Source organism: Marmota marmota, unplaced genomic scaffold (genome assembly GCF_001458135.2).
Source record: "Marmota marmota marmota unplaced genomic scaffold, marMar, whole genome shotgun sequence".
NCBI lineage: Eukaryota > Metazoa > Chordata > Mammalia > Rodentia > Sciuridae > Marmota > Marmota marmota.
This window is the reverse complement of record NW_026000164.1, coordinates 9,500,732-9,510,916: the sequence shown is the minus strand read 5'-3', so window position 1 is coordinate 9,510,916 and position 10,185 is coordinate 9,500,732.

Sequence of the window (10,185 nt, the reverse complement as noted above, 5' to 3'; positions counted from 1 at the left end):
GAAATGTTTCCCTCATGTATAAGGGGGAACTTTCTACAGGTATCTATTGTCAACCCCACTTATTCCCTCTGGTGGGAAAGGTAACAAAGGTATGGAGACTTAACCAACACCTCCCAGCAAGCACCTAACAGGATCAGCATTCCAACCCTGCAATGTGCTTTCAGACGCTCTCTTACCAAGGTAATGGGGAGCTCTTGGTAGACGAGGATGAATGTGAAGTGCATGGAGAGTTTCCGATGTCTCAGGCATTGGGGACAAAGTGTCCATGCATCGACTCTTTCAGTCCTCATGATATCAAAAGCTCTGTCCTTGTCCCCCAGGACAGGGCATTGAGAAAAAAAGAAAAAAGAACTTTTATTGCTTTGCTGGCCAAAGAGAAAGCCAATAGGCTCATGGCACTGAGGCTATATTCTAAGTGCCAGGGGGATGGAGGGCTTTAACAAGGGGAACGCAGGGCTGGCTTCCCAATTGTACCTGTAGATGGGATTAATATTCAACTTTTCCCATTCCAGGTCTGGAGTTTCTTTGTTCAGGTGGGCAAAAAAAAATGAAGGACAGATAACTCCACTTAACACAGGACAAACGTTCATCTCTTTTCCCCTGAAGTAAAGGAGAAAAGGAAAGAAAAAAATCAGTTTTAAAATAAGCTGCCAGTGGTTGAGCAACAAGGTTTAGATTCAAACATAAAGTGGACCCCTGTTACATGAAAGGGACCCCTGTTACACTCACAGATAACACTATAAAGAGGTAACCATCTGAGGTTGGGGGTAACTGTTGTGCTATTATTTTCACCATTTAGGAGACTGTGGGGAGAGGCTTAGAGAAATCAAATGTTTTTGCAGAGTCTGATAGTTATTATGTCAATCCAGGCTTCAATGCCAGGAAACTCATTTCAGTATTCATGTTCTCAACTATGATGCCATAGACATAATAAGGGCTACAATCTGAGCTCTATCAAATTGAGGGCTAAAGCAAATTCTGGAAAATCCATGGATAGGTCCTTGGAGCTGTAATTATAAGAATTAATGACATGGTACAAGTATCCAGAGTGAGTGAATTTCAAGAAGGAACTTCTCACTAGACAAAACTATCAGATTCCACATCTCTACAATAAATCTGAAATCTCCATCCAAGATATTATTTCTACTCAAGCAAATTATCACTCTGGATGCTGTTTTTTTATTATTGTTTGGGTGAGATTTATTTTCATTCGAAATTGTGTAGCTTTGAAGACAACTTAGTCAAAGAAGGAGATTCTCAATTGGGACATTCTTGACATTTGGGGTCAGACTCTATACATATTCGATTTATAGCAACCTTCATATAAAGCTTTGATAACTAATTAAGATTTCATCTGTGAATTTTATTATAAATGTATATGTATATGTAAAATCACCATGGATGATTGGTATAATATTAGAGGTCATATAATAGCAGCAGGTTATTTTTTGTGAAGGAATTTGTGCTTCAATGTGAAAAGACTAAAGCACAGTTGCCTTGTTCTATAAAAGTTTGAACTTGTGAAAAAAATGGAGAAACAAAGAAATCTTTGAAACTCTAAATCCCTACTGGGATCTGGAAATACCATAGTCTATGTAGGATTGAAAAAGATGGTGTGTGACTGGGATATTTGGAACAAACGAGTATCTCTAATACTGAAGGCTTTGGAATTTGTATCCTTTTAAGAGTTTGACTTTCTAAATTGAGTTTTAAAAGTAAGACTAAAATAATACTAACACAATAAATATTTTTATTTTAAAATCCATTTAAAATACTAGTTACTTTGTGTGCACATCTGAAATTCCAGTGACTTGGGAGACTGATGCAGGAGGATTGAAAATTTAAAGTCTGCCTGAGCTACTTAGGGATACCCTGTCTCAAAATAAAAATTAAAAATGGCTGGAGATGTAGCTCAATGATGGAACAACTTGGGTTCAATTCCCAGTATTACAATAAAAATTTAAATAAAAAAAGAAAGAAATTTAAAAATGGGTTGGAAATGTAGAGCAGTGTTAGAAAACTTCTGGGTTCTATTCAAAGTACTGCAAAGAAAAAAAGTACTAGTGATTTGCCATAAAATATGCTCATAGTTTCCATTTAAATAATGAGTTATGTAAGATTTCCAGGGGAAGAAAGGCTTGAGCTTGTCTTATTAAAGCAAATTTTCTTAGATAAACTGTTCTTGAGCACATATTGAGGTTACTGCTTGATTATGGGAGAACTAACAACTAGATTATGGAGTGTACCCAGTTGAAATAAAGTAAGTTTTTCCCAGCTTATATACTCTAAAAGAAAAAAAAAATAAATGTATTTTCGTAGGTAGCTAAGCTTCTAAGTAGAGATAGCACTTCATTGAAAAAGTTATAAATGTTATAACCATGAGCTTAACAGTTACGGTTTATCTTCCTCAAGTTGCCATTATCTGTACAATAATTAGACATAGCAAGTATAAAACCTTGTCCCTATGCAGTTACCCCCTACCTCAGATGGCTACCTCTTTACATGTCCTTATATCTGCCATAGAGATGCCATGCTTCCCTGGATCTCATTCAGTCATGCATTAGAAATATATTTATAGCTACACGTATGAGTGATCTCCTCTGACTCTTCAGAGTGACTATTTTAAACAGAAGTACATTTTGATAGGGCCTTGATAAATCTTTTTTTGGTTTTACATTAGAAGGAGGTCCATGCTTTCCAAGCACCCAACCCTTTATCTAGTTTCGTTTTCTTTACAACTAACACATAGATCAGCATTATATTCTATTTGTTCTTTGTCTATTTACCAATCAGAATATATTTGATTGGGAAGGGTTTGCAATATTTGTTTCACTACTACATCCTTGGTGCATTAAACAGACTCAGGAATACCACAGACCTTCAATAACGTACTTGACAAGTACTACTTATTGTATAAATTAGGAGAATGCTTACATTTTCTCCACTGAAGGTAATGTCATATATATTTAGTCAATCCTGTATCAGTGGCTGTTTGGGTTGTTTCTGGGCTAGATATGTAAAGCATTCATGAACACAGATGACTACTCTAATAGAAATTGTTTTTGCATCTTGACATCTGCTCCTTCTCTTGGCAACAGTTCTATCATCATTTAGTTAACTAAATTTAAAAAGCTGGTGCCTCAAGTCTGTGGGGGGACCTCATATTCAAGAAGCCACATATCAGATATATTTTTAAAATATGGCATCTGTACTGAATAGGTACAGATTTATCTTTCTTATCATTATTCCTTATGCAATAAGGCATGAGAATTCAATCATGCATTAGAAATATATTTATAGCTACACGTATGGGCCATTATTAAGTTTAAATGAAAAACAACTGTTCACATAGTGTTTCCATTACTTATTAGGTATGGAATTAGGGACCATAATTACTGTAGGTAGAATTTAAAGTTTATAGAAGAACATTCACAGGTTATATGCAAATACCTCCCCAGTTTATGCAAAGGACTTGAGTATTTGCAGATTTTAGTGTCCATGGGAGTCCTTGAAGTAACTCCTCATGGCTACCAAGGGAAGAGAGAATGTCATCCTTTTTGCACAATGAGAACTCTACCCCTTACTCTGGGGCTCTGTCATATAGCTTAATTATAAATTAATCAGCATAATTTGATTTGATTACTGGTCCAGCAGTGTGTAGTGACTGCTTTCAGTTAAGGAGACACTATGAAGTGTCCTCTGTAGACTTCCAGGAAGGAGGACTTCAAATAAAATTTCTGGGAACAACTTTGTCCCTTTTCCTAGTTGCATAGATGCCAAAGCTGACAGCAATGAAAGCAGAAGGCAGAGATGGAAATAAAGTGATGACATCTTTTAAGTTGCTGAATCCAGCCATCCTTGAAGCCCTCCTACTCCTAGGCTTCCCTTTGTGAATTTTTATAGATGTTTTCAGGTGAATAACATTGAACCGCCTGCCTCCTAAGTGTCTTGTTCATGTTTATGCAGTTTTGGTATTTATATGTACATTTGAATAAGGTGAATTTCTAAAGCCCTAGTTACTATGAGAAAGTGCATAAATAATTTATGTTCTAATGGAAATTCACAAACTGTGAAGAGTTAGTCATTAAACAAGAGACTGAAAAGGACAAGGAGATGTATTGCAAGGTGCTACCGAATGCTGTCAAGAACAGATGATTTGTCTGGCCTTGCTGCACCTTTCTTGGCCTGCCCAGAGGTCTCAGCATTTATGCACCTCACTTTCCTTGTCTGGGCTCTGAACCTCCCCTTTACCAGAGTAAGGTGAGTAAGAGTGGCTTGGTGGTAGTGACGGCAGGGAACAGGGGCATCTTGATCTCATTTATTTCTAAGGAGAATCCCGAGATGTGTAGTTAAGGTAGATCTGAACTTATTTATGTAAGCAGACAATAGTTACATATAAAAACAGTTCAGGTCATACACAGTCATGAAAGTAATTCAGCTAGAAAAAAAGAAGAGAAAATGTTAGTTTGATAGTTTGACTAAATATTTGAGAGACTTGAATGCAAGATTAAGAGACTTTGACCTCATCCTTAGGGCAGTAATGAGGCCATATTAAGAACTCAGAACTCTGTTCTTAAATGTCATCCAGAGTTTAAAAACAAAAAATCAGAGAGTGGGTCATGACCACATGTATCGTCCTATACTCTCCCCTCCTGAGATATCTATTATGAACTGCATGTTGTGTCTCTGTGAAATTCCTACACCGACCCCATCCTCTGAGGAGTTGCTAACACAGGATGGAAACTTTGGGCCATCATTAAGTTTAAATAAAGTCTTTTGGATGGTGGCCCATGATGGGGATAGTGTGTTTTCAGCCAAGTGGGCTCTTTTGTCTCCATCAGAAGAATCAGATAAAGGCACAACTGGAGGAAAAGATACTTTATTGGGCCTTTTTCTCCAGTAGAGGGGGGACACAGGACTGGCTGACAGAGTGTTAACCTGGCTTTCTTTGTTAAGGATGAGTTACTGTAGCTGTGAGGAGAACCCTTACATGGGAAATGGAGAAGAACACAAATCATGGCAAGTACAAATTGAAGGGTCTTGGGAACTTTTTGTTTTGATGACTCCTCCATAGCTGTATCCTTTGTGTTGTTTGTCCTTGGAGAGTCATGGTAAGAGCATCCTGGCCCTAATGACACATCTGGTTTCTGTAGCTGATAAGGCTGTTTGAGGGTAAATGGGTGCTTTGGTTTGGATGTGAGGTGTCCCCCAAAAGCTCATGTATGAGACAATGTAAGAAGGTTTAGAGGAATAATGTTTGGGTTATAAGATCCAACAAAATCCCCTGGTGGGATTAATTGAGTGGTAACTGAAGACAGGTAGGGTGTGGCTAGAGGAGGTGGGTCATCGGAGGTGTGACTTTGGGCTATATATTTTGTATCTGGGGGTGGTTATATGTTTTGTTTTTCTTTCTTCTTCCTGATCATCATATGAGCTGCTTCCCTCTGCCACACTCTTCAGCCATGATGTTCTGCCTCACCTGGAACCTGAGGAATGAAGCCAACCTGCTATGGATTGAGACCTCTGAAACCGTGAGCCCCCAAATAAATTTTTTCTCCTTTAAAATTGTTCTTGTCAGGTCTCTTGGTCACAGCAGTGAGAAAGTTGACTAAAACAATGAGTAAGGCACACACCAGGCTTTTGGTGGCAAAGCTATCTATGAGTTAAGATCACTTTGTACAATTTTGTTTTTCAGGGTGATGCTGACTGAGGCTACTGTTAAGAGAAAGAGAACATAGATGGCCCTCCTTAACACAATAGGACACAATGATAGGAGGCAAAGAATACGTAATGATGGGAGAATCATTATGTATTCTCCCCAACCCCAGGCCTACTGGTGCTTTGGTGGCCATTACTTAACCAGCCTCCAGAAATGAAAGAGAAATAAATATATGTTGTTTAAGACACTCAGCTCTGGTATTGTCCCAGGAACCTGAGCTGAGACACTGTGCTTCTTCACCTGTCTCTGAGGCTGTGTTTCCCCCATTTACTTCTGCTGCATGAATTCCAATATGCCTGTGCTCAGAGCCCAGTATGTCTTACCAGTTGTCCCATACCAGATCTGCAAAGGAATACTGGGTAGGAGTTTCCACTGTAAAACTTCTCGGTATGATCCATGGGAAGATGAAGATTAGAGGAGAGGGCTAGAGAGGCGCTAAGGTAGAGTGTGAGGAGGGATGCACTATCAGGGAGAGCAAGAGTTCAGATCACACCTCTAGGGCCAAGACCTTTATGACCTCAGGACAATGCATCAATTTTCTGTAAACTTCTCTGCATTGGAAAGTTGAGCTGAATTGAGTAGTAAAGGGAGAGAGAACATCTGTCTATCTCAGAAGTAGTGATATGCACTGGGCTTTAATATAGTTTTACTATACTATACAATTTACTATACATTTAATATAGTTATACTATACAATGTGTATCAGAGCAAAATCTTATAAGAAACTTTGATATGTTAATAAAGTACATACTAATTATCTTGCAAAGAATATGGTGGTTAAGAGTAACATTTTCCACCTTAATATTCTCAAGGGACTACAGTCTTCCATGTAGTTGGTGATCAGAGAATTTATATTCACCAGGTTTTATGAATCCCTAACTAACTTTTAAATTCTTTTCATATAACAGTCTAATGCTCTGTCCACCTTTAAAATAGTAGCAAGGTTCAAGAGAAAGTTCTTGAATACCAAGTAAACACCATCCTTTGATGTACGTGGTGCAGAACAAAATGATTTATTTAGATTCTTCATACAATAAATTCTTGACCACCAATACTGAGGATATAAAGTATCATTTTACCCATAAACTTGCTCTCAGGCATGCAGATTGGTTGGAAGTTTTTCAATAATCTTGCTGGTATGTGCTGTTGTGGTATGTGGTATTGGTGTCGCACAACTAGTGTCTTCGTAAGGTAACACCAAGAAACTCTGGGAAGCCACTGTAAAGTATTTTGGCTTGGAGTTTTCTGTTTCACACTTTTGTTCTACCAATTTCTTTCAATGCTTCTAGCCTAAATTCTGATTAAATAATTTCAGTCCATAATAATATTTTCCTGTTCAAACTTTAAATTTATACCAATTTTCTTTTCAACCTTTTGAGTGTATTCATCATTGTGAAATATTATCCACTGAATTCTCAAGATTTCTTGCATCTCAAAAAGTAGGTGATTATACATTATGAGCCCTGTTTTCCAATATATGTTTTTCCAATATATGATTTTAGGAAGAAAATTTCCAGGCATTTAGATAGATGTAAAACCTTATGTATGCCCAATTTTAAAAAGTTTAATATTAAATTTACTAGCATAAAATTACTAGAATCATAATAGAAATAGTTATTTCTCTTTGTTTCCATGGTTTAATAACATGTGACTTTGTACCAAAGAGACATCATTAGGAAAGTTGTTACAGAAGCAAGTCAATGGATTTGGTCCTTGAGGGAAAAGAAATTATCTTCGCCAGTTAAGGCCACTTGGTAAATAACCAGCTCTTATGACCTTGATATGTGGTGGTCTCCAAAAGCTCATATATGAGATATAGCAAGAACACACAGAAATAAAGTGATTGGAATGTGAGAGCTGTAACCTACTCAGTGGATTAATCCACTGATATGGATTAGCTGGGTGGTAACTGTAGGCAGGTAGGATGTGACTAAAAGAGGTGGGTCACTGTGGGCCTTTTGGGTTTTTATTTTATTCCTGGTGAGCAGAGCTCTCTTTCTGCTTCCTTATTGCCACATCCTGAACTACTCTGAGCTACTTTCCTCCACCATGCCCTTCTTACATGATATTCTGATACATTTGAGATGAGAGCAATAGAGTCCACCATCTATGGACTGAGTCCACCCAAATAAACCTTTCCTCTTCTACATTATTCTTATCAGTTCTTTTGTTCACAGTAATAGAAAAGTTGACTGAAACAGAATTCATTACTGGAGAAGTGGGGTGGTTGTGACGAACCTGACCCTGTCAACAGTCAGAAGCTATTGGAACTTTTTGGAGTTTATGGGAGGAATTTTGGAAATTTTGATGCAAAGTTTAGAATGTTGTACTTGTTCCTTAATGAGTGATTGTAATTGGAGCTCAGAAGACCAGAATACCAATATGACTCTGTACAGTAAAGATTGGGCTCACAAGGTTTCAGAGGGGAAGTAGGGCTCTATTGGAAATTGGACCAGAGGCCATTCATGTTATGTTCTGATAAATACATTGTCTACATTTTGCCCATGTCCTGAGACGTTCTGTGAAACTGAATTTAAAGGCAATGGGCTGACTAATTAAACTGGCAGAAGAAATTTCAAGGCAGCGGCATAGATATTACTGGCAGCTTTTAGACAAATTTACTGTGATAATTAGGAGCATAAAGCAGAGCAGAAAAATTTGAAAAGCTAACAGTGTGTCCACAAAACTCTGAGTAAAACAGGAACAAAGGAAGATGTGCTTATTAAAGAGATTATTGCCAGTAAAGATTATTGGGTACATTGAACTTTACCCAGAAACAATAGGAAAGATGGATGGAAGACATCTCAGAAATTGGCAAGACCACACACTTCTCAGTATTAGTGGTATGAAAGTAAAAATTTATTTGAGAAAGGACCATGGGTGTACCATGCTTATACAGGGCAGGGGGACTAGGAAGTTCTTTCACCATGCTCAGACACCCAGGCACTCAGAGGCTGCTGCAGCCATGGTCCCAGGAGGCTTGGCTACTGCTCAAGATGGTGGCAGACCTTGGTAGCAACCATATGGTTCCTGTTCTGCAGGAATGAAAGATGCTGGAATTAGTGGGTCATGGAGGCTTCCACTGAGATGTCAAAGGAAGGCAAAGTGTAGCGGGGTTGGCGTCCCATTGGGCTGTCCCTGAGAGGGTGATAAATAAAGAAGTGAGAAGGAAGCCAGAACTATAGTGACACCTGACATTACTAGATGATAGTACTGTGGAATGTCTGCTGAGGAAAGCTGAAGCACTGAGCAGAGAAAAGCCAAGAGAGATTCCATGTGGGCTACAACCAGTCAGACCAAAGGGAAGGAGCTATGCAAGACCTTTGGAGAGGACATCATGGTGTCATTTGTCCCTGATGCTGGATGTGGAGCTACAGGACTTCTTTGCCTAGCTTGATTTTGGTCTTGCTTTGGTCCCATCTCTTCTTTCTATACCCCTATTTCTCCCGTGTGGAGTGAAAATGTTTCCTTTGTACTATTATATATTGGATATATGTAACTTGCTTTTGATTTTTACAAAGGCTTATGCCAAGGATTTATCTTGAGTCTCAGGAGACTTTGGACTTGGACTTTAGGGTAATTCTGGAACTGCATAAGACTATAGGGCCTCTTGAAAATGGACTGAATTTATTTTGCATTGTGAGGTGAATATGAGTTGTGGGGGGCCAGGGGTGAAATATTATGTTTTGGATATGTGGTGTTCCCCAAAAGTCCATGTGTGGGATAATGCAAGAACGTTTAGAGGTGAAATGATTGAATTATGAGAGTTGTAACCCAATTAGTGAATTAATCCACTGATTGGCTCTGGGGTTTGTATTTTGTTCTTAGTGAGTAGAACTCTCTCTCCACTTCCTTTTGTCTTGTCCTGAGCTACTTTCCTCCACCATGCCCTTCTGCCGTGATATTCTGCCTCACTTTGGGCACAGCACAATGGAGTTGGACATCTACGGACTGTGAGACCTCTGAAACCATAAGCCTCAAACTTATCCTCCTCCGCATTATTTTTGTCATGTTTGTGGTCATTGCAACAGAAAAGCTGACTGAAACAACAGTCTTTTAGTCTTCAGGACATTCAGGCTTTGATGTCTAAAGCCCCTTCATGTAGCACAGATTAATTTATTTATTAACTCAAATTCTTAGAGAGGTCAGGGTTAGGGTTAGTAAAAAATATTGGATTGTGAGAACTGTGACCATTTCAGTGGATTAATCCATTTTATAAATTAATAATTCAAAGGGTAATGGTAATTGTTGGGAGCTGGAAATGGTTGGAGGAAGTGGGTCACTAGGGTTGTGCCTTTGGGGACTTTGTTATTTTGTCTCTGGACTTTCCTTCTCTCTCTCTCTCTCTCTCCTTCTCAGCAGCCATGAGCTGAGTGGCTTTCATTGGCCATGCTCTTGCACCATGACATTTTGCCTCACCTTGCTCCGGGGCAATGGAGTCACAATACCATGAAATGAGACTTCTG